General features: G+C 50.0%; 1 long non-coding RNA gene across 1 annotated transcript in view; it reads right to left on the bottom strand.

The window, feature by feature from the left end:
• The window catches only part of LOC141100207 (uncharacterized), an 88,561-nt gene extending 77,145 nt beyond the window's left edge, over positions 1–11,416 (bottom strand). The window contains exon 1 of the long non-coding RNA XR_012234636.1: positions 11,295–11,416. This is a non-coding gene — a long non-coding RNA (uncharacterized lncRNA). The remainder of the gene's footprint in view (positions 1–11,294) is intronic.
• Positions 11,417–25,172: the final 13,756 nt, after the last annotated feature.

The raw sequence follows: 25,172 nt of genomic DNA, 5'->3' as shown, positions 1-25,172 counted from the left end.
GATCGGTGCTAGCAGTAATTGCAGTCAAGTAACCTCTCTGATGCCACTGTCAATACTAAAAGAGACATCGAGGAGCATCGCACAGGGAGTGAGCTCCCTGTGTGCTTTCATAGGCACAAATCGGTGAGATCGCATAGAGCTGATGGTCTCCATGATAACCCCGGCCGCAAGATGGCCGCGGGGTACTTCAGGGTCTTGCAGGGAAGGTGGCTTGTGAGCGCCTGCTAATAGCAGGCGCTCACACGCCTCCTCCCGGCCTGTCAGACGCTGTTTCGCTGTCCTGCAGTGCAGAAGCATTGCAGAGTATCAGATAAGCCATCTGTCAATGTAAAGATGATTACATTCATCTGACTAAAAAAATGAAAAAGTTATTAAAAATACTTTAAAAAATCCCCAAATGAAGAACAAAAAAAATGAAAAACTATTAATCCAATAAGTACACTTATTTATGTAAAAAAAAAACATGGGTTTTTGTGTGTACTCACCGTAAAATCCTTTTCTCCGAGGCGCTCATTGGGGGACACAGCTACTGTGGGGTGCATGCTACTGCTGCCTGGAGGCTGACACTAAGTGAACAAAAAAAGGTTAGCGCCTCCTCCGCCACATACACCCTCGCCCCGATTGCGGGCAGAACTCAGTTTAGTGCAACAGCAGTAGGAGAACACAAAACAAATCAGCCTTAATGCAGAATACAATCTGTCTGGAAAAGGCCCACCCTAATCTCAACAAAAAATATATTAATTAAATAAGCAAGAGCCAACTTGGTGGGTGCTGTGTCCCCCAATGAGCGTCTCGGTGAAAAAGATTTTACAGTGAGTACTCACAAAAATCCATGTTTCTCCTTTGTCTCATTGGGGGACACAGGTACTGTGGGACATCCTAAAGCAGTCCCTAGGTGGGAGATTGACTCACCGATCCAAGCCACATGCACCTCTTGTCTAAAGGTGCGCCACTACTGCTTGGAGAACTGTTCTACCTAGGCTCGCATCTGCCGAAGCCTGAGTATGCACATTGTAATGTTTAGAAAATGTGTGCAGGCTGGACCAGGTCGCTGTCTTGCATACCTGCTCCGCCGAAGCCTTGTGCCGAAGCGCCCAAGAGGCACCCACTGCCAGAGTAGAATGTGCCCCGATCCCAACTGGAATCGGAGTGACTCTAATACGGTAGGCCTCTTGAATAGTTAGACGGATCCATCTGGCTATGGTCGACTTTGAGGCTGCGAGTCCCTTCCTGCGCCCTTCGGGGAGCACAAACAGCATATCTGTCTGGCGAAAGGGTGCCGTCCGTGACACGTACCTTCTGAGTGCTCTCACTAGGTCTAATGTGTGAAGCGCTTTTTCCACATGATGTACCGGCGCTGGACAAAATGAAGGCAAGACAATATCCTCATTAATGTGAAATAAGGACACGACCTTCGGCAGAAAGGGGGGAGCTGGCCTTAGAACCACTTTATCCTTGAAAAAAACAAGAAACGGAGCTCAGCATGACAGGGCCGCCAACTCCGAGACCCGCCTAATGGAAGTTATGGCTACCAAGAATTCCACCTTCCTGGAAAGGTACGACAATGAAATTTCTCATAATGGCTCAAACGGAGCTTCCTGCAGGACACTCAGGACCAGGTTAAGGTCCCAGGAGTCTAGGGGCGCTCTATAGGGGGGTACCAAATGTGAGACCCCTGGATAAAGGTCTTCACCTGCATATTAGTAGCGATTTTTCGCTGGAAGAGGACAGACAAGGCCGATATCTGTCTCCTAAGGGAGCTTGGGGCCAACCCTGAGTCTAGGCCTGACTGAAGAAAAGCCAAGATGTTGGGAATAGAAAAAATTAGTGGAGCAACCCCGCGATTTCGACACCAACTAAAGAAGACCTTCCAAGTGTGATGGTAAATCTTTGCCGAGGTAGGCTTCTGGGCGCTAACCATCGTAGTGACCACTTCCCGCCCAAACCCTGCCTGGGTCAGAATCCAAGATTCAACGGCCATGCCGTCAAACACAGGGCCCCTGAGTTTGGGTAGCAGATCGGCCCCTACGACAGTAAGTCTGGTCGTTCTGGCAGACACCATGGACGTCTGCAAGGAGCTGCACTAGATCCGTGTACCATGCCCGACGGGGCCAGTCTGGGGCCAGCAGAATTGCTGGAACCCCCTCTGTTTTGATTTTCTTGATGACCCTCGGAAGTAGTGGTAGCGGGGGAAACAAGTATGGAAGGCAAAACTGGTTCCATGGTTGAACCAACGCATCCACGGCGATCGCTCGTGGGTCCCGAGACCAAGCGACAAACGTGGGCACCTTATCGTTCACCCTGGAGGCCATCAGATCCACATCCGGTGTTCCCCACCATTGTCAAATCTGCTGGAAGACCTCGGGATGCAGAGCCCATTCCCCGGACACGACACCCTGCCGGCTGAGGAAGTCCGCCGCCCAATTTTCCAAGCCTGGTATGTGGACTGCTGAAATTACCGAATGGTTCCTCTCGGCCAGCGAAGTACGTGTTCTACTTCGCGCATGGTTGCCCTGCTGCGGGTGCCCCTTGATGATTCACGTAAGCCACCGCCGTGGCATTGTCCGATTGAATCCGGACAGGACGTTCTGCTAGAAAGTGCTGGAAATGTTGCAGCGCCAGGCGCACTGCTCGTATCTCCAACAAGTTGATCTGTGTGGTGACGAAAAACCACTCCCCAGCCGAGGAGGCTCACGTCGGTTGTGACCACCAACCATTGATCTGGGGGGAAAGGCTTCCCCTGAAGAAGGGAGGAACTGCTCGTCCACCACTGTAGTGAGTGTCTGACCAGAGAGGACAACCGGTGCCGATGATTGAGCATGAATGGGCTCTTGTCCCAGACTGTCAAGAGAGGGTGCTGCAGGGGACGAAGATGAAATTGGGCAAATGGAACTGCTCCCATTGCCGCCACCATCTTCCCTAGCACCCTCATCCTGAACCGAATGGTGTGAGGGACTGGCTGCTGCAGTTTCCGGACTCCCTGCTGGAGTGCTAGAGCCTTGTCCTGAGGGAGAATTACCAACTCTCTCGGGAGGTGTCAAAAATCATTCCTAAGAAAGAAATCTTCTGGGCTGGGACAAGGGATGATTTCTTCCTGTTGACCAACCATCCTAGGTGGGATAGGGTATCCAGCGCGATGCTGACATTCTCTTTGCATGCCCGAAATGAAGGGCCTTTCACCAAGAGGTCGTCTAAGTACGGCAAGACAACTATGCCCTGAGAGTGTAGAATGGCCTTAACGACTGCCATTACCTTTGTGAACACCCTGGGGGTGGTAGCCAGCCCGAAGGGCAGTGCTACAAACTGGAAATGCTGGCCATTGATGGCAAAATGTAGGAAACTCTGATGTGGAGGAAAAATAGGGTTATGCAGATAGGCATCATGGACATCTATCGTGGCCAATTATTCCCCCTGCTCCATGGCCGCTATAACCGAACGGAGAGATTCCATTCGAAAATGTTTGATCCTGATGAACCTGTTCAGGAGCTTTAGGTCCAGTACCAGCCTGACTGTCCCATCCTTTTTGGGGACCGCGAACAGATTGGAGTAAAAACCCCGAGTCCTCTCGCACTCTGGTACGGGAATAATGACTCCGTTGCGCTGGAGTACCTTGATGGCTCCCAGCAATGCCTCTGCCCGGGCTTCCACCTTGGGAAGCCGGGAAAGAAAAAATCGTTTTGGGGGATACTTGACAAATTCTATCTTGTACCCAGACGACACTAATTCCGCCACCCATGCGTCGCGTGCCACCACGACCCAGACATGGCAGAACCGAAGTAGACGGCTGCCCACCCTGTCGTTTTCGGGTAACGGCTGCCCCGAGTCATTTAGCTGAGGATCTTTGGGGTCTGGCTCCCCTCGACCTGGGCTGGCAAGCCCACATCCTGCCCAGCGGGTTGGCTCTATATGTGACCTGACGATTCTTGTCTTGGTTGTAGCGAACTGGAGTGGCGGAACTGGCCGCTGCCATCCATCCGGGGTTACGAAAAGCCCGAAACCACGCCTGAGGCTGACGAAACAGCGGCTTGGTTTTCTGCTGTGGGAGAAAACTGCTTTTTCCCCCTGTAGCATCAGAGATGAGTTGGTCTAATTTTTCCCCAAATAGGCGGCTACCTTGATAAGGCAGGGAAGTCAAGGATTTTTTGGAAATCGAATTGGCCCGCCACATCCTTAATAATAGAGCCCTCCTAATGGCGACTGCATTAGCTGCCGCTAGTGCTGCGCAATTAGCAGCGTCTAAGGAAGCATTGATCAGGTAATCACCTGCCATCGCGATCTGACTCCCTACCTTTGATACCTCCGTCGGCAAGTCCCTATCCTGCAAGACTTTATTTAATGATTCTGACCATGACAGAACTCTCTATGAGCCAATCCATGGGGTCATTAATGGAAGAAACACTAGGTACCGATAACAAAGATTTCGAAGCCCAGCGTGACACTGGCGGATCCACCACCGGGGATTCCGCCCATTTCTTACAGAGCTCCGGTGCAAACGGATACCTTGCTTCCAGCGTTTTCTGGCCCGAGAAACGCCTGTCCGGCCGCTCCCTGTGACGCTGTACTATGTCCTCGAACTCTGGGTGAGTGCCAAATACTCTATGCGGTCTCTTGGCCCTCTTAAAGGACACCTTATGACCTGAGGCCAGATAGACGTCATCCTCGATACCCAAAGTCTGATTGACAGCTTCAATGAGACTGTCAACCGTCTCCTGACACCCTGGTGCATCTAGGTCCAGGGGCTCATCTGCATCATAATCTGAACTCCGCTCACTCCCGGATAGTGGTGACGGTGAACGAGACGCCGCACTCACGGATGCCGAAGCACCGGATGGGCCCGGAGACGCTGTGTGGGTTCTCTTCCTATGCGCCTGTCTAGAATGACTGCGACCCCTGCAGGCCGGAGGCTCTTGTGAGGCAGATGATCCCTCCCAGACAGGCAAGCCACCATCTCTGCCCCTATCTGGAGCCAGAAGGGTCTCAATCGCCCTTGTCAGAGAAGCCATAGACCGGGAAAGCGACAAGGCCCATTCCCGGGGATCCGGACCCCAGGGCTCTGTCGCAGGGGAGGGCTCCTGTGCGCATTCGGAGTCACAGGCTTCACATAGCTTTTGGCTCTGCGCTCGAGGAAACCTAACCCCACAGGAAATGCATGCGGCATAAAGGAACGTGTGCGATTTACCTTTTCCGGACATATTGCTGCCAGGTCTAATTTATATGAGGGTTGAGGGGAAGGGTGGAGGACAAAAAAAACACCTTTAATTGCCCGTAGCTTGCCTCTAGGGTCGGGGTCACACTTACCCTGTCTTGAGTCCCCACGTGCTCCTGCCGCTGCCTCTGCTCTGTGCTGCCCTGCGTTCCTTTCCTCTGGGCAGGCCGGGACGTTCCTCTCCCGGTCGCGGCCTACCTGCAAAGATGCTGGGGGCTCAATTTGTTCGGCGACCGCCCTAGCCCGGGGGGCTGTGCCGGAAATGATGTCACGCCGGGGGCGGGCCTTCCACCCTCAGCCTAGCACGGCCGAAGCCACGGGCTAAATTTTGCATGCATGCCCACCCTCCCCGCGGGAAGGGGGGTGCGCGGCCTCCCCTGTCGCCGGAACTCGGCGTCCATGCCTGGCGAAAGGAGGGAAGAGGGAGGAGAGGGAAAGAGGATTGCCCTACACTTCCTAAGACGACTGGAGCTTCAGTGGACCGGAACGCTGCCGCAGGACCCTCCCCAGCCTTCCATACCTGACTACGGATCCAGCACCCAGGTAGAGGGGATGGGGTTAATTTCTAGATGTGCAGGCACCCTAACTCGGTCTAACCCCTTCAGGGGGTGAGGAGAGGGACCGTCCGCCGCCCTGCAGCACCGCCGTCTAGCGTTGGTGGAGCAGTGGGGGCCGCACAGACTAGTCTTGTGCCTCTGTGCAAGCCCATGGTTTCAATACCTAGGGGTGGACAGGGCTAAGTCCGGCATTATGTCCCACGTCGCGGGAGAGGATACGTGGAGGGACACTCACACGTGCTCGCCCGTTGTTGGTTTGGGGAAATCGGACCCTTTCAATAGGATCCGTTGCCCCTGTCTTATCTTCATAAAAATAAAAAACAAAAATAGAAGTCTGGGGAAAAAACCCCAGATATGTCCCTCAGTGTGGGAAAGGATACGTGGAGACGATAATCAACAAGTGCTCGCCCGTTGATGGTTTGGGGAGATCGGACCCTTTCAGTAGGATCCGTCGCCCCTGTCTTATCTTCATGGAAAAAAGAAGTCTGGAGAAAACCAGACACGTGTGCCTCCAGAGACACTAAGCAAAAAACTATTAGAGGCACTCCGATTCCAGCGCATTCTACTCGGGCAGTGGGCGCCTCTTGGGCGCTTCGGCACCAGGCTTCGGCGGAGCAGGTATGCAAGACAGCGACCTGGTCCAGCCTGCACACATTTTCTAAACATTACAATGTGCAGACTCAGGCTTCGGCAGATGCGAGCCTGGGTAGAACAGCTCTCCAAGCAGTAGTGGCGCACCTTTAGACAAGAGGTGCATGTGGCTTGGATCGGTGAGTCAATCTCGGACCTAGGGACTGCTTTAGGACGTCCCACAGTACCTGTGTCCCCCAATGAGACGAACGAGAAACATGGATTTTTGTGAGTACTCACTGTAAAATCCTTTTCTCCGAGACGCTCATTGGGGACACAGCACCCACCCTGTTAGCCAAGTTGGCTCTTGCTTATTTAATTAATATATTTTTTGTTGAGATTAGGGTGGGCCTTTTCCAGACAGATTGTATTCTGCATTAAGGCTGATTTGTTTTGCATTCTCCTACTACTGTTGCACTAAACTGAGTAGCGCCAGCAATCGGGGCGAGGGTGTATGTGGCGGAGGAGGAGGTAACCTTTTTTTGTTCACTTAGTGTTAGCCTCCAGGTGGCAGTAGCATTCACCCCACAGTACCTGTGTCCCCCAATGAGACGAAGGAGAAAGTACATATCTTTGGTATTGTCACGTCCGGAATGACACGACCTATAAAACTGTCCCATTAGTTAACCCTGTGTTAGGAGTCAGATTTCTGCCTCTCCTTTGCTGAAATCTAGATCCTCACATTCTGCAGTCTCCTGCTCCTCATCGGCTGTAGAGGAGACTGCAGAGGAGATTGCCTTGCGGCAACTCTCTCCAGAGGTTAAGTCCTCTACTCCTGCGTCTGAGCATGCTCATGTGACGAACTCCCATTGGAGTTCGGGAGTCAGCTGTTCAGGTCCTGTGTCTGATCCCATTGGCTCCTCTCGGAGACCTCTAGATTTCCAGAAGGTCCCGTTCGCTATACAAAGCGCGCATGGCTGTTCCGCCGTGCGCTAGTATAACCATACTGCTGCTGTATGTTTGCTTGAAGGATGCATGGACTGGTGAATAACTCATTGGAAACCCCTACCCTCTGATACTACGTTTGTGAAAGTGCCTGTGTTATTGCCAGTATCAGCGCCAGCGAGCCATTGCTCCATTGCCTCAGCAGCCTAGCGTCAGCATTGCGCCTGCTAGGTAGCAGTGTCATTACAGCGGCTCTGTCTTTGCCGCGCTGCTCTTCGCGTATCCGCGGTTGCAACGCTCTACACCCGATCCTTGTCGGTAGGTCTAGCTGGAGTAAGTACCGCCATCTAGTGCTACTCCTGTGACCAGATACCGCGGGTGCAGCGCTGTAGTTCTGTGTCCTAAACAGACTCAGCGTTTTTTTTGTGCTTTGTTTCTGTGACTCTGTGAGTTCAACAGAGTCTGAGCAGTGCACATTGGGTGCCATTAACCCCTGTGCACATTACCGCCAGATTGCTCTGCCGTCACCTAGCAGCAGTTATTACATCTTCTGCACGGTGGACCCCAAGTGGCGAAGGCACTTTATTTATATTTTTATTTAGTGCCTTCCGCCACTCCTAACCAGGGCTGCCACTAGGAATTTCGGGGCCCCATACTGGCAAAATTTATGGGGCCCCCCTTGAGACTCCGCCCAGGCTCCACCCCCAGCTCCGCCTCCACCCCAGCTCCGCCTCCACCCTAGCTCCTCCTCCACCATGCGAACCTTCCAAAATCCCTCCGCCCTTTCTTGGAAAAACTTCACTTCTACACCACACCCTCACCAATCTCACATCAACACCATATCACATACATAGCCATCAGCTTTAGTTTTGACCAAAAGATTTTTTAAGCCTGCCACCATGACAAGGTAGACTCTATTGACAGGGCCCTACTCTACTCTAACCTATTAAACATTTGGTAACTTTTTTTTAACCATTATTGTGCATCCATCTTCAGACAATGACCAGATGATACTGAGTCAGTGCCCATCTAACTCTAACATACTCCAGCAAGGTGGCAAAGGCAGTACCTTATATTAGGTTGGTCACATATTAAGTCAATGTAATTGTACCCCCCATGAGACCCCCAGATTCTGTTCCCTCTCCCGTCATGGCTCTTTGGGCACCGCCACCATGCCACCGGAGACGGAGACATCGGAGAGAGTCAGAGACAGACAGTCTACTCACCCTGCTCGCTCGCCGCCTCGTGACTGGTCTGCCAGTGCCTACCGTCTGCGCCTCGCCATCCACCGTCCCGCTGCCGTCCACGGTCACCATCTTCTGCTCCCAGCCTGGTCCCACCACGTGGCACGCTGGCACAGCCTATGGGTGATGGTCACACAAAATCCCTCATGCTCCATTCAAACATGGCTTTAGGACCCCAACTTCTCAGAAAAGGGCTTTTGGCTGCCAGCTATGTAAGGTGTATGTGCACCCCAAAACATGAGATCGCAGATATCAGCACTTCAGACCAGACATGCTTCTGTAGACACGGACTGTGCTAACAAATCGCCAGTGATCAGCACTGACACTGGTATCTGAGGTCCCTGCAGTCAAAGATGACAAGATGAGAATGGAGGGGCTGCCATGTCCCTGACTAATATGTCCCCACTGCTACAGATCTGATAGTGAACTGCCAATCAGATCAATTTACCTGAATGACATTGACATAGGGGAACTGGAAAATCCCCAATGTTCAGCACTAGACCTGTAGTGAGGGTCAGCCCTAAGAGTAAGCGCACGAGCAGCACATTCAATGTGGACTTTCCTCAACAAAATCATGTAGCACGTGTGGATCTTGTCACATACAAGTGACACACTGTGGATTTTAAAATGCACATTTGAGTGGGAATCTCCCACTCATATGTATTTCCTCACACATTTCCTGGAGGAATAGAAATGCATATTTATAAGTATCTAATGGTCCCAGGACTGCGCTTTATGTTACATTACCATCACAAATCTGTTCTGTCAAAACCCTGCAAAAGAGCCCTGACCCTAAAAATGGCACAGAGTGGACTGAGAACCAGTGGGACTATAAAGCCCCCAGTCAATTTTACACTGCAGACTTCTCCGCTGCCTTGCACATTGTGAGAATAGAGCAGGTGACTTTATAAGAGTTGTCAAAAGGTGACCCCAAAAAATCCCTGAGGTAAGAAAAGACTAGATAATATTACCCCCTCCCCTATGTCTGACTCTGAACCCTTCAGTTAGTGCAGGGGAGGGAGAGGACTGGGGGGCTTTATTTACTGTATTGGGAGTCATCTGGGGACAAGTGAAAGACCCCTAGAAGATGACATCTCATGCACATAGGGCAACCTGAAACAGTAGGGTAAGTGGGAAGAAGCCGGCTCTGCAGCAGAGAATATAGGGCAGGTGGGTGGGAGTCTGCCCCTGTGGGGTACAACACGGGGATGTACCCTAAGGCTCCCAACCCCACAATGGCACTGCAGCCCCTCAGGGGGAGACAGGTTTATTGAGCTGGACGGAACCGCTGCCCCACAGAGCCTTGCTCTCCCAGCATGAGAGCCGCAGTCATATCGCAGCTGCTGCAGAACTCCTATCTGAAGCGCGGTTTCCCTTATCCCCTTCACACGGCCATAAGCGCCCGCCGCCGACGTTGCATAATAACTTTCTAATGGGCCCCCCAATGCCAAAATGCACAAGCGGCTCTGTACACCTCGTACACACGGCTCCGCTCCGTACACCTCGCACACACGCGGCTCCGCTCCGTACACCTCGTACACACGGCTCCGCTCCGTACACCTCGTACAGACACGGCTCCGCTCCATACACCTCATACACGCGATGCTCCGCTCCGTACACCTCGTACACACGGCTCCGCTCCGTACACCTCGTACACGCACGGCTCCTCTCCGTACTCGTCGTACACATGCGGCTCCTCTCCGCACAACTCATACACACGGCTCCGCTCCGTACTCCTCGTACACACGGCTCCGCTCCGTACACCTCGTACACACACGGCTCCGCTCCGTACACCTCGTACACACACGGCTCCGCTCCGTACACCTCGCACACACGGCTCCGCTCCGTACACCTCGTACAGACACGGCTCCGCTCCGTACACCTCGTACACACACAGCTCCGCTCCGTACACCTCGTACACACACGGCTCCTCTCCGCTCACCTCGTACACATGCGGCTCCGCTCCGTACACCTCATACACGCGATGCTCCGCTCCGTACACCTCGTACACACGGCTCCTCTCCGTACTCGTCGTACACGCACGGCTCCTCTACGTACTCGTCGTACACGCACGGCTCCTCTCAACTCATACACACGGCTCCGCTCCGTACTCTTCGTACACACGGCTCCGCTCCGTACATCTCGTACACACGGCTCCGCTCCTTACTCCTCGTACACACACGGCTCCTCTCCGTACACCTCGTACACGCTCGGCTCTTCTCCGTACTCGTCGTACACGCACGGGTCCTCTCCGTACTCGTCGTACACGCACGGCTCCTCTCCGTACTCGTCCTACACGAACGACTCCTCTCCGTACTCGTCTTACACGCACGGCTCCTCTCTGTACTCGTCTTACACGCACGGCTCCTCTCTGTACTCGTCTTACACGCACGGCTCCTCTCTGTACTCGTCTTACACGCACGGCTCCTCTCTGTACTCGTCTTACACGCACGGCTCCTCTCTGTACTCGTCGTACACGCACGGCTCCTCTCCGTACTCGTCGTACACGCACGGCTCCTCTCCGTACTCGTCGTACACGCACGGCTCCTCTCCGCACAACTCATACACACGGCTCCGCTCCGTACATCTCGTACACACGGCTCCGCTCCTTTCTCCTCATACACACACGGCTCCTCTCCGTACTCCTCGTACACGCGCGGCTCCTCTCCGTACTCCTCGTACACGTGCGGCTCCTCTCCGTACACCTCGTACACACACAGCTCTGCTACATCCACCCTGTAAACCCCTCCTGAACCCACACAGAAACTTTACCTCATCCAGCAGTACACCATGACAACCAGCACAGCAGAGTCCTGCAGACATGAGGCCCCTGATCATGTGACCCCTGACTCCACCCCTCCTGTGACCTCATCACAGGTCCTGTGCGCACACAGCAGACGGAGATGGAGGAGCCTGAACAAAACGTAGGGGGGCCCGGGGCCGAGCGTGGACCAGGCTGCCATTGTTCTCAGGCGCCGGGCGGGCACCGGGCCCCCCTAATCACCGGGGTCCCCACACAGAAACTTTACCTCATCCAGCAGTACACGACAACAAGCACAGCAGAGTCCTGAATACGTCCAGGGCCCTGATCATGTGACTCCGGACTCCTCCCATCTTGTGACCTCATCACAGGTCCTGTGCGCACACAGCAGACAGAGCTCGGGCTGCCAGTGTGCTCGGGCCGAGGGCGGGCCCCCCCTAATCACTAATCACTGGGGCCCCATACACTTGTAAGGGCTGTCATGCCCTGATGGCGGCCCTGCTCCTAACATTATACTAGCGCCAGGGTCTGACTAATGATGGCAGATCAGCAGCAACTTATGCTATGCATACGGCAGCTTGAGAACCGTTTAGTCACTCTTGAGAAGGCTCTCACCGCTGCACAAGCTACTGATGCTACTGTACAGGCTCTAACTGATGCGGTAGGCCGTATGTCCGTGTCCACCCTCGCACCGACAGTCACCCGCCTCCCATTACCCGATAAGTTTTACGGGGATGGCGCCTCCTGTAGGGGCTTTATCAGCCAGTGCTCAATCCACCTGGAGTTGCTGGCCGCGCAATTCCCTACGGAACAGGCCAAGGTGGCATTTGTTATTTCCCTACTGTCGGGCAAGGCCTTGGAATGGGCTACACCTTTGTGGGAGCGCGGTGACCCTGATATTCGGACTGCAGGAAACCTGTTAATGGCTATCAAGCAGGTTTTCCTCGGCCCACGGGTCACGCACGACACTTCTCTGCAGTTACTTGCTCTTACTCAGGGATCCCTCTCGGTTAGCCAGTATGCCGTCCGTTTTCGGACACTGGCGTCCGAGTTGGAATGGTCCGATAAGGCCCTTATTCCCGTTTTTTGGCGAGGGCTAGTGGAGCATGTCAAGGATGCTCTCTCTACCAGAGAGATCCTCACTACCTTGGAGGAGCTAATTTCTGTCTCCTCACGTATTGACCTCCATTTTTCGGAGCGCAGTATGGAGCGTGCTCACTCCAAGCGGAGAGCTAGTCCAGCTCTCAAATTTTTTGAGCCTCTTGAGCTGCCTGAGCCAGAGGTTCTACCCCCAGAGCCCATGGAGGTGGCTTGTACCAGTTTTGATACAGCTCCGGCTCAAGTGTCCATTTGCGGTTGTCATCATGTGTGTGCTGCTTCTCAGGAGGCCAGCTCCCCGCAATGGTCGGTCTCTAAGCCGGTCGATGAGTCCTTTGTTCCTTCTCATCTTAGGGCTCAGGTCCTCGCCTCGGCACACGCGTCCAATGCGCACAACCATTGGGGCTATATACAAACCACGAAGCTATTGGCCGGCACGTATTGGTGGCCCCACAAGGCTCGGGACATCAAAAAATTTATTCAGGCCTGCGCCTCATGTGCTCAGGATAGCCTTCCTAGGCGGAGAGTGGTGACGGCCGCCGACTCACGGCGGCGCTCTGTTGCTTCGCTTGCTCCTGCTATATCCCAGGTGTCCCTTCTGAAACCTGGTGACCTTGCCTCCACTGACGCCTTCCATGTGTCCCGGTTCACTGTATCACCCACCAAGACACCAAGCTCGCCTTTGGGCGAGTTTGAGCCCTATGCCACTTTATGGCACAGGCTGATGGTCCGGAAGGCTCGGGGGGGGGCCCGAGGAGGGGGGGTAATGTTAGGAGTCAGATTTCTGCCTCTCCTTTGCTGAAATCTATATCCTCACATTCTGCAGTCTCCTGCTCCTCATCTGCTGTAGAGGAGACTGCAGAGGAGATTGCCTTGCGGCAACTCTCTCCAGAGGCTAAGTCCTCTACTCCTGCGTCTGAGCATGCTCATGGGATGAACTCCCATTGGAGTTCGGGAGTCAGGTGTTCAGGTCCTGTGTCGGATCCCTTTGGCTCATCTTGGAGCCCTGGAGATTTCCGGAAGGTCCCGTTCGCTATAAAAAGCATGCATGGCGGAACAGCCATGCGCTAGTATAGCCATACTGCTGCTGTATGTTTGCTTGATGGATGCATGGACTGGTGAATGACTCATTGGAAACCCCTACCCTCTGATACTACGTTTGTGAGAGTGCCTGTGTTATTGCCAGTATCAGCGCCAGCGCGCCATTGCACCATTGCCTCAGCAGCCTAGCGTCAGCATTGCGCCTGCTAGTTAGCAGTGTCATTACAGCGGCTCTGTCTTTGTCGCGCTGCAGTTGCAGCACTTCATGCGTCTGCGGTTGCGAAGCTCTACACCCAATCCTTGTCGGTAGGTCTAGCCGGAGTAAGTACCACCATCTAGTGCTACTCCTGTGACCAGATACCGCGGGTGCAGCGCTGTAGTTCTGTGTCCTAAACAGACTCAGCGTTTTTTGTGTTTTGTTTCTGTGACTGTGAATTCAACAGAGTCTGAGCAGTGCACATTGGTTGCCATTAACCCCTGTGCACATTACCGCCAGATTGCTCTGCCGTCACCTAGCAGCAGTTATTACATCTTCTGCACGGTGGACCACGAGTGGCGAAGGTACTTTATTTATATTTTTATTTAGTGCCTTCCGCCACTCCTAACACCCTGTCAGTGAACACTGTAAAAAAAAAAAAAATACGAGGCAATAAACAATGCTTTATCATCATACCTCCAAACAAAAATTGCAATAAAATGCAATAAAAAAAGACAAATGGTACTGTTGAAAACGTCATTTAGGCGAGAATAAAAGCGCGGTCGACCTCAATTTTGTGCACTTCTGAAAAGAAGGACACAACTGAACAGAGGCCAGACTGTCACGACTCTTGCTTGCCCTAGCTTGCCCTGTTCCCTGGATTACTTCTGATGCGGCCACGTACCTTGCCTTAGTCCTAAATGTGTCCTCAGTCTGCATCCTTACCCCACCCATGGAAGAGGAGAGTAGTAGTGATCGTATTCAAAGAGTGTGAATAAATAGTTTCACACATGGGCGTACACTGGATCAAAACTAGGGGGGGGGGGCAAACCATGGTCGTTCAGGTTTTAAAATTATAGAATGAAAAAGGTGAATGGAATGAAAATGAACGAATGACCGCCATACACAACACAATCCCCTATACCAAGACCAATAATACCACATACAGGGGAGAAATGCCACCACACCATAAACAGATCACATAGTGACTGAATAATACCACATACAAGGAGAAATACCGCCACACCATAACTAGACTACATATTCCACCTCATAGTGACCGAAAAATACCACATACTAGGGACAAATACCTCCACTCCCTTACCAGACCACAAATTACCACAACATAGTGATTGAATACAACAATACTGATTACGAATACAAACCACAATACTAAAAACACTGTTATTACCACCAGTGCCATTATACACAGAAGCTCGGTATATAATGTATAGTGTACAAGTAATACAGTGATCACCAATGACAATATACACAGAAGCTCTGTATGTAGTGTACAGGTAATATAGTGAGCACCAGTGACACTATACATGGTAGCTCTGTGTATAGTGTACAGGTAATGCAGGGATCACCAGTGACATTATACACAGGAGCTCTGTATATAGTGTATACGTAATACAGTGAGCACCGGTGACATTATACACAGGAGCTCTATATATAGTGTATACGTAATACAGTGAGCACCGGTGACATTATACACAGGAGCTCTGTATATAATGTATAGTGTATAAGTAATACAGTGATCACCAATGACAATACACACAGAAGCTCTGTATATAGTACAGGTAATATAGTTGTCATGATCTCAGTGCGGGTTTGACTCGCACACGTGGGGTTAATGTCTGGAACCAGTGCTGATGACTGGCATTTCTGGGGTTAAAGGTTGTGATCCCGATGCAGGCTTACCTGCACACCTGGGGCTATGATTGTGGCCTCTTCCTGGTTCTGGGAGAGGCTTCTTATAGCCTCAGGATGCTCCCATCCCTGTCAGTTATACTCTTGCCCTTGGCATAGTGTGGTGACCCTTGAGTGTGTTTTTGCTGTGTTCTGGTTGCTTGATAATCTGTGTATGACTCGGTCTGTTCTCTGGATATTGCTTTGGATTCTGCTTGGTACCTTCTATGTCTGTTTGGTTTTGACTGCTGCTTGGCCCTGACTATCCGCTCTCTCTCATCCTTGGTACGTTACGGCTATCTCTGTGTATGAACCCCTTTTTGCCTGACTCTGAGTAATTCTGTATCGTGTCTTTCCATCTCACTAAGCAGGACGCTAAGCCCCGCCCCCTTTCAGTCACATGACGGTAGGTCCCGTGTCTGCTTGCTAAACTTCAGCATCCACAGGTCCTGTGCATCGGTACTTTCTGGCTGTACCTGACCCTGGTACCCCTACAGTGTGGGTGAGTCCCTGCTCAGTGGAGGCTGCACGCCAGCGCTGACAGGATCCTGACACTCAGGACATGCGCACTGGCTCAGTGAGCAAGTACAGTGCGGTGTTCCTGACAAAATTGAGCACCAGTGACATTATACATGGGAGCTCTGTATATAGTGTATAGTGTACAGGTAATGCAGGGATCACCAGTGACATTATACACAGGAGCTCTGTATATAATGTATAGGTAATACAGTGATCATCGGTGACATTACACACAGGTGCTCTGTATAATGTCAGTGTTCAGGTAATACAGTGATCACCAATGACATTATACACAGGAGCTCTGTATAATGTCAGTGTACAAGTAATACCGTGACCAACAGTGACAATATAGACAGGTGCTCTGTATATAGTGTATAGTGTGCGTGTATATGTAATACACTGAACTCACCAGTCTCTAGTTGAAGTCCTTTGTCTTCGCTTTTCTTCATCCAGCACAGACCATCACTTCTTGCAGCCAGGGCTCGTCTCTGCAAAATTTAACACAGTCATCAATAGCTGATAGCTTCCAGAGCACTTTCCCCACTTTTTTCCCTGACTTCAACACTATGTCAGATGAAAAAAAAGCAACATAGTGCCACACTGTATAGTAATAGGACCCCCATTTTGCTCCCTCTATGGAAAAGTTTCCTAAAAAGTAAGTTATATGACAGTAGTAATAGTATCCCTAATTGGATCCTAAAGAAATTATGTTCCCCACTTGTCATCATAAACTAATACAGCATGTTCCTCATTCTGGCCCCCAAAAAGTAATTAAGTCCCTCTTCATTTAGTAATCTCACCCAGCCTGGCATCCTTTATTTTATAATATGTCCCATCCTGGCCTCCCATGTCCCTTGACTAGCCTGGGCACCAGATATCCATCCTGCCCCCCAGCTCTCCATGCAGGCCCCCCATATATGTCCATTGTCCTCCTCCCCCATACATCCGTCCCTTGTGCTGCTCCCCCCATATACCAATCATGTGCCCATGTGCTGCTCCCCCCATATATCTATCCTGGTCCTTTGTGCTGCCATCCCCCTATATATCTATCCTGACCTGTTGTGCTGCTCCCCACATATATCCATCCTGGCCCCCTGTGCTGCTCCCCCATATATCTTCCTGGCTCCTTGTTCTGCTCCCCCCATATATCATACTGGCCCCATGGGCTGCCCCCCATATATCCATCCTGGTCTCTTGTGCTGCCACCCTCCCATATATATCCATCTTATTACCTTGTGCTGCCACCCCCAAATATCCATCCTAGTCCCATGTGCTGTTCCCCATATATTCATCCTGGTCCCTTGTGCTGCTCCCCTCTCCATATATCCATCCTGATCTCTTGTGCTACCACCCCCCCAAATATACATCCTGGTCCCTTGTGCTGCCACCCCCCATATATCTATCATGGCCTTTTGTGCTGCGCCACCCCATTTATCCATCCTGGTGCCATGTGCTGTTCCCCCATATATATGCATCCTGGCTCCCCATACATCCTTCTTGGCCCCCATATATCCATCCTGGTCCCTTGTACTGCCCCCATATGTATCCATCCTGGCACCTTGTCCTGCTGCCCCCATGTGTCTCCAGCTGTTCCCCCCCAAGTGTCTCCAGCCTGGTCCCCCCCCTCCAAGTGTCGCCAGCCTCGTCCCCTCATGCACACATGCATGCACACACACACAAGAAAAAAAATTCTTCTTACCTTCCTGCGCTTCGAGCACTGGGCTGCATCCTCCTCCTCTTCCTCTCTGCAGGTCCGGCGCGCACAAGGTAAAATGGCCGCCGGCTGTGTGCACCCGTCGCATGACACTGACGTCATACGCCGGGTACACACTTGCCAGAATACATCGGAACGCGGTGGTTCAGGTTCTGAACGTTGCGTGCGCGCTCCCCTGCACATACGTGGCCTGCGTTTTTAAAGGGCCCGTGCAGACTTCTTTTTTCTTCTTCTCCCCCTGCTTCTAGGGGGAGGCAGCTTCCCCTCCCTGCCCCACGGTGGGTACGCCCATGGTTGCACATCCAATCGGAAAAGTGTTTCAAGTGGGGTACCACAAAGTTCTGTCCTTGCCCCAGTGTTGTTCAACATTTTTGTAAATAATCTAGATAAGGGAACTGAAGGTAAACCAATCAAATTTTCAGATGATGCAAAGTTAGGAGGAATAGCTAACAATAATAAAGACAGAGAATGATTCAAAAGGATCTAAATAAGCTTGAACAAAGGGCAGTGACTAACATAATGGTATTTAACAGGGAAAAATGCAAGATTTTACATTTGGGCAAGAAAAACTAAAATTACATCTGTACAATGGGAGGAATGGAACTAAGCAACAGCACGTGTGAAAAAGACTTGGGTATGCTAATAGATCAAAAACTGCACATGAGTGTGATACAGCAGCAAACAAGGCAAACACTGTTCTAGGATGTAGTAACCCCTTCCCGACATGCGCTGTACTAGTACTGCTCAACGGGAACTGCGTTCCCACAAACAGCAGTTCTAGTACGGCTCACTGATCGCACGGTCTCACGCTGCGGTGATCGGGTGCGGGTGTCAGCTGTATGTGACAGCTGACACCCCGCAGCAACGCCCATCATTGGTGTTAGCATCGATCGCGGGCATTTAACCCCTCTGATGCCGCTGACAGATGTGATCAATCGCATTGTCTTGATGGTCTCCATGGAGACCCAAGGCCACAAGATGACTGCAGGGTCCTTCAGGGAAGCTGATGTGTCAGTGCCTGCTAAGAGCAGGACCTGAGACTCCTCCTCCCTACCTGTCATATCTTGGTCTAATGCCCTGCAGCGCAGATGCATTGCAGAACATCAGATCAGCGATCTGATGTTATACAGTAATGTCCCTGGGACAATGTAAAAAAGTAAAAAATAAGAAAAAAATAAAAAGTGGAAAAATATTTTTTTTAAAAATCCCCAAAGGAAAAAAACCAAATATTTTTCCAATAAACACATTTATGTAAACAGAAAATAAAAATTGGCCTCCCCGTTACTTGACTTTTCCCTCTCCATTCCATACATAATGCAGCAGCCAGGGTCATCTATCTGGCTAATCGGTACTCGGACACGTCCGCTCTTCACCAGCCCTTACATTGGCTGCCCATTCATTATAGGATCCAATTCAAAGTACTTGTTCTCACCCACAAAACTCTCCACAGTGCAGCACCCCCCTACATCTCCTCCCTCATTTCTGGCTATCGGCCTAACCAACTGCTGCGCTCTGCAAAAGACTTTCGACTAACCTCTGCACTAATCCGTACCTCCCACTCCCGACTCCAAGACTTCTCCCGCGCTGCGCCAATCCTCTGGAATGCTCTACCCCAAGAAATTAGGACTATCCACAATTTGCATAGTTTCAGGCGCTCCCTCAAAACACATTTGTTCAGAGCGGACTATCACTTTCACTAATCAAAGTCATTCTATGTGTAAGTGTGCGTGTGTAGCCCATTCACTATCTCCATCCAATCCCTCAGTCCCTCAAGATGGCTGGACCATCGTTGTAAATACACCATTGTAAATACACACCTGTACTTTGTATCTCCCCCACCTCATTGTAGATTGTAAGCTCTCATGGGCAGGGTCTTCTTATTTTACTTTAATTATTGTATTATTAAGAGTGTTACTTATGACTTGTGTTTTGAAACTGTTAAACTGTAAAGCGCTCCGGAATATGTTGGCGCTATATAAATAAAGATTATTATTATTAAACAATAAAAGTACACATATTTGGTATCGCCACGTCGGTAACAACCTACTCTACAAAACAGTCCCACTAGTTAACCTCTTCAGTGAACACCATAAATAAAATAAATTAAAAATGGACCAAAAAATAATGCTTTGTCATCATACCGCCAAACAAAAAGTGTAATAAAACACGATCAAAAAGATGAATGTAACTAAAAATGGCACTGATAAAAACGTCACATTGCCTTGCAAAAAACAAGCCATCATACAGCTCTATCAGCAGAAAAATAAAAAGTTATAGCTCTCAAAACAAAGCAATGCAAAAATAATTATTTCTTCTATAAAACAATTTTTAATTGTGTAAAAGTGCCAAAACATAAAAAAACTATATAATTTGGGTATCTGTCTCCCAAAAAAAAAAGAATAGAAAGCGATCAAAAAATGTCATGTGCCCAAAAGTGGTACCAATAAAAACGTCAGTTCGTTCTGCAAAAAACAAGCCCTCACATGACTCTGTCGGCCAAAATAAGGAAAAATTATAGTTCCCAAAATATGGTGATGCAAAAACTAGTTTTCGCAATAAAAAGCGTATTTTAGTTTGTGACAGCAGCCAAACATATAAACCTGATATAAATCTGGTATCGCTGTAATCGCACCGACCTGAAGAATAAAGTCGCCTAATTACTTATACTGCACAAGGAACGGCATAAAAAATAAATAAAACCAATTCTTCACATGCTGTTGATTTTTTCATTCTGCCTCCCAAATATCGCAGTAAGGCTTGGCTTGGCTGAACGCTTACATCGGTGTTTCTGTGTCAATCTCTGAAATATGTGATTCAGATGGAACCCCTGGCAGAAGATTCCCAATAATGAAGCAGATGGAGGCACTCTTGGCGCCATAGGACCTGTCGGTGGTATCTGTCTTTTTAGGATTGCATAAAAGTGTGGTCGTCCATAGTTTTGTGCACTTCTGAAAAAGACATTGCTGAACAGAGGCCAGACGGAGTCCTGAGTAACTCTGCTGCCTCATTATAGTGAAAGGATCCATCATGGATTTCATCTGTCACGTCACTTGTAGATTTAGATGGAAACCCCGATGTAAGTGCTCATCGTAGAGCGCTGGATAAATGTGATTTGAAGGGTTATCTTCAAATCATTTACATCCTCACTGCTCGGACCTACATTGGTCTTTATTCACCATGGTGTGTGCTTATGTTCACACATTAGTATAATCACAAATGTGTGACCATACCATTACTGCTCATACTCATGGGATTTCAACCTACATTTATTTATATTGTGTAAACTTATTATATACCCTGTAATCAAAAATAGACATAACTCTTTGTGTCCAACATAAGACCTAAATGTGTCTGCACTTTACTTCTTAGCACTATGCATTCCACTTTATAATATACTCCTTCACTGAATCTCCATTTTTTTTGATTCAACAAGTACAGCTATTTAATTATAAATTAACATGTAGTTATATACCCATCATCTCTTTCAACACACACTAAGTGGTGCTATTCCCTGCATTATCTTTAACCTTTCACCACCTTGGGTTCCGTTTTTGAGTTCTGTTTTTTGTTCAACTTCTTCTCAGATTCCCAGAGCCATAACTTTTTTATTTTTCTGTCAATAATGCCATATGAGGGCTTGTTTCATGCAGGTCGAGTTGTACTGTTGAATATCATCATTGATTTTGCCATATAGCGTACAGGAAAACAGGAAAAAAAAATTCAAATGCTGTAAAAACGCAAAAAAAAGTTCAATTCCACAATTTTTTTACATTTTTTTACTGTTTTCACCAAATGCTAAAACTGACCTGCCATTATGATTCCCCAGGTCATTACAAGTTTGTATGTAACGCCGGTGTGTTTGTACTTTGCGTCCCCAGCGTTACTCTGCATGTCTGCATTAACCCTTTGCTCCTCTCCTCCTAACTAGCAGGGATACTGTTGTCTGTTACCATTATGGATGCTGCTCAGTTCCCTGCCCCGCTGCGTAGCCGTACATGCGTGCGTGGCTTCACTGCTTTCCAAGACCACCCGCTGGTGCGGTCCCTGGCTGCCACTGTGGAAAGCTATCCATGGGTTCATAGTTCCTCTGCATTGTGTATGGCTTACCACGTGTGTTCAGGCTTGCAGCTCTCGCCAGGTGTCCTTTGCATTCCTGATTTCTGTCTGGCTTTGCTTAGGGTGCGCGCGGCCACACCCCCCTGCTTTTATGAGGAATGGGTGTGTGCTACGATTGCTGCTCCAGCCTATCGCTGTGAGGCAACTGCTATATAAAAGTTCCCTGCCCTGTAGGGTGTTGCCAGAGCTTCATATTGAGTTCCTGAACCTAGCCATGAGAGTTTGTGTAGTCAGCTCCTGCGCTGATTGTGATCAGTTCTGGGGGAGCTGTTGCTTCTCGTCCCTGTGTGAACTGTGTCTTGTTTGTCTGCCTGCTCTGGGGGTAGAAATACCTAGACTGCCCTTCCTGGAGGCTGCATATCCAGGCCTGTTTATTTTGTCTTGTTTCTTGAATCCTGGATCTGTCCCTGACCCTGTCTGAATTGTGTCTTGTTTCTCTGCCTGCTCTGGGGGCAGAAATACCCAGATCGCCCTTCCTGGAGGCTGCATATCCAGGCCTGTCTATGTTGTGTCTTGTTTCCTGAATCTTGGATCCTGAACCTGCTCCTTTACCTGACCCTGTCTGAACTGTGTCCTCTGTGTGATGTTCCTGAGGTCCTTCCTTGTCCTGAACCCTGTGCCCAGTGGCTGACTCTTTGCTACCTGACCTGCTGTGATGTAACCTGGGTTCATCTTGGAAGTAGGAGTCCGGTGTGTCCACTGAGTTTCTGCCACTCTGTGCTCAGCTGGAGATTGGGTGCAATTCTTTGCCGATTCCAGTCCAACCTGGCAGGGTTTGCACCAGACCGCTGGGGTTCCTTTCTAGGTTGCTGCCAGATGACTGGAGCCTGATGACCATGGCCTCTCATCCGGAGCCTGATGACCACGGCCTGATGTCCGGTGTCTGATGACCTCTTCCAGATGCACTGTGCCCGATGTCCTCTGCCAGATGTCCGGATCCTATGTTTCCCTGCCTGATGTCCGGAGCCTGCCGATCACTGCTAGTGGTCCGGAGCTTGATTACTGCGGCCTGATGTCCAGAGCCTGTTGATCGCTGCCAGATGTCCGGAGTCTGATGCCAGTGTGCTGATGCTCTATCTGAGATCCGAGTCCTGATGCCCTGCCTGTGTCCTGATGTCCAGTCCATGTTCCTGATGTCCTGCCTGTGTCCCGATGTTCCGCCAATTCCCTGAGGCCCACCCAGTGATGACGTTCTTCTGGGATCGGTGTCTGATGTTCTTCTGCTGAGCCAGTGCTATGCCTGAGAGAGAGAGCGGCTGCCCTAGTATGCCCGTGCCAGAGGATCCTGGACTGCATCAACCCGTGATGACTCCTGCCATCGTCTAACGTCTGTCCTCGGTATGTGTCTGATGTTCTCCTGCTGAGCCAGTGCTATCCCTTTGGCCTGAGAGGCCGTCCTGATATGCCCGTGCCAGATGACCCTGGACTGCATCAACCCGTGATGACCCCCTGCCATCGTCTGAGGTTGGCGTCTGATGTTCTCCTGCTGGGCCTGTGCTACGCCTGGGGCCTGAGGAAGAGGCCGCCCTAGTATGCCCATGCCAGACAACCTGGACTGCATCAAACCTGCCTTCGTCTGTTATCCTGAGACGTGTACCGTTCCCTGATGTGCGGAACCGGGCGCCTTGCAAAACTGTTCTGTTTATGTACCATGTCTTGTTCAAGTAAATTTTGTCTATACTTGAAGTTGTGCGGTGTCATGTCATTCTGCTACCTCGTCCACATGCTCAGCTGCCACAGACCCCGGTCACTACCCTTCCCTAGTCCGGGTAGGCCCGGGTCCCCCCTGTGGTCCAGTGGGTCCACATTCCGTCCCCACCTGGGACGCTCGCCTCACGTCGACGTGGAGGCGCCGGCTTGGCCGTGGTTGCAGGCGGGACACTGTAGATACAACATGTCTAGGTTCTTTTTTATTTAAAGGGAATCTGTCACCCCATTTTCAACCTATAAGCTGCGGCCACCGCCATCAAGGGCTTATCTACACCATTCTGTAATGCTGTAGATAAGCCCCCGATGATACCTGAAAGATAAGAAAAACACATTAGATTATACTCACTGGGGGGCAGAGTCGGGTGCAGTGGGTGTTGCGGTCCGGCGCCTCCCATCTTCTACGATGTCCTCCTCCTTGCTTCTCCCTCGGCTCCTGCGCAGGCGTACTTTATCTGTTCTGTTGAGGGCAGAGTAAAGTACTGCAGTGTGCAGGCGCCAGGAAAGGTCAGAGGTCCGGCGCCTGCGCACTGCAGTACTTTACTCTGCCCTCAACAGGGCAGATAAAGGACGCCTGCACAGGAGCCGAGAGAGAAGCAAAGAGGACATCATCATATGAAGATGGGAGGCGCCGAACGGGACGGTGACACCCATCGGACCAGACCGAACGCCAGGGTGAGTGTAATCTAACTTTTTTTTTTTCTTATCTCACAGGTTACATTTGGGGCTTATCTACAGCATTACAATCTTTTAATCGCCCGACAGTACATTTTAGTTTCATTAATTATTATTTTGAAATATAACAAACCAATTCCAAAATATTTTCTCCCATGCATGGGAGCGTATATTAACATCTTAACAAACATTTTGTAAACACAGATTAATATAAGGGAAGACATAGACAAGGGTTGGGAAAAACACAAGGAATCTATTCAAGATCCAATAGTTTACAATGGTATCATCATTAACCAACCTAGGACATTCAATACATTTATGCGACCAACATTTTTTTATATATAGATTTCGGGCCAAGCCACCATCAGTTCTCAACTACGGAGATAGCCGCAGTGCCTGGTCCAGTTGAGCATCTGACTGTAGTCCAATCCAGGGGTGCCAAACCTTGAAGATTCCCCACGTGTCAGTTCTAGTTGCTTCTATTCTTTCACATAACATAATATCATTCATCTTTTCCTTTACCATAGATATTGACAGTGAGGGCGACTTCCACCTCATCGCGATGTGGATTTTAGTGGCCATACATAAATAATTCACTAGCTTATGGAAGCTTTTTGGAAGCTGCGAAGGTCTGGTTCCCAATAAAAGGGTAAAAGGCTCCAGATCAACCGGTTTACCAAATATCTCTGCTATCAGACGCTTCACCTTCCTCCAAAGCCCAGAAACTACTGTACAAGACCACCAGATGTGTTTCATATCACCAGATATTTTGCAACCTCTAAAATAATCTCCTGAGACATTAGGAAAAATGCTGTGGATTTTTCCAGTACATAGTAGGCTCTGTGTAAAACTTTCAGGGAAGTCTCAATAAGTTAAGTTTGATGACTACCTTTCGATAAGGTGTCACAGCTATGATACCATTCAACAATTGACTTTTCAAACCCCAGATCCTCCTCCCATTGCATCATGTATTTTCATCACCTTGGGGAGAGTTTATGGTAGAGTAGATCAACGAGATCACTCCTCTGCCCAAAGGGTCATTTATACATTTATTTTCGAAACTCGTTGCCCTGAGAGGATTTCCACTCTGGAGGATTTGCTTTGCAAAATGGAAGATCTGGTTCATTCGCA

The sequence above is a fragment of the Dendrobates tinctorius genome, unplaced genomic scaffold, assembly GCF_039654945.1.
Source record: "Dendrobates tinctorius isolate UK_male_01 unplaced genomic scaffold, ASM3965494v1 ptg000011l, whole genome shotgun sequence".
NCBI lineage: Eukaryota > Metazoa > Chordata > Amphibia > Anura > Dendrobatidae > Dendrobates > Dendrobates tinctorius.
This window is presented reverse-complemented; position numbering and strand designations above follow the sequence as displayed.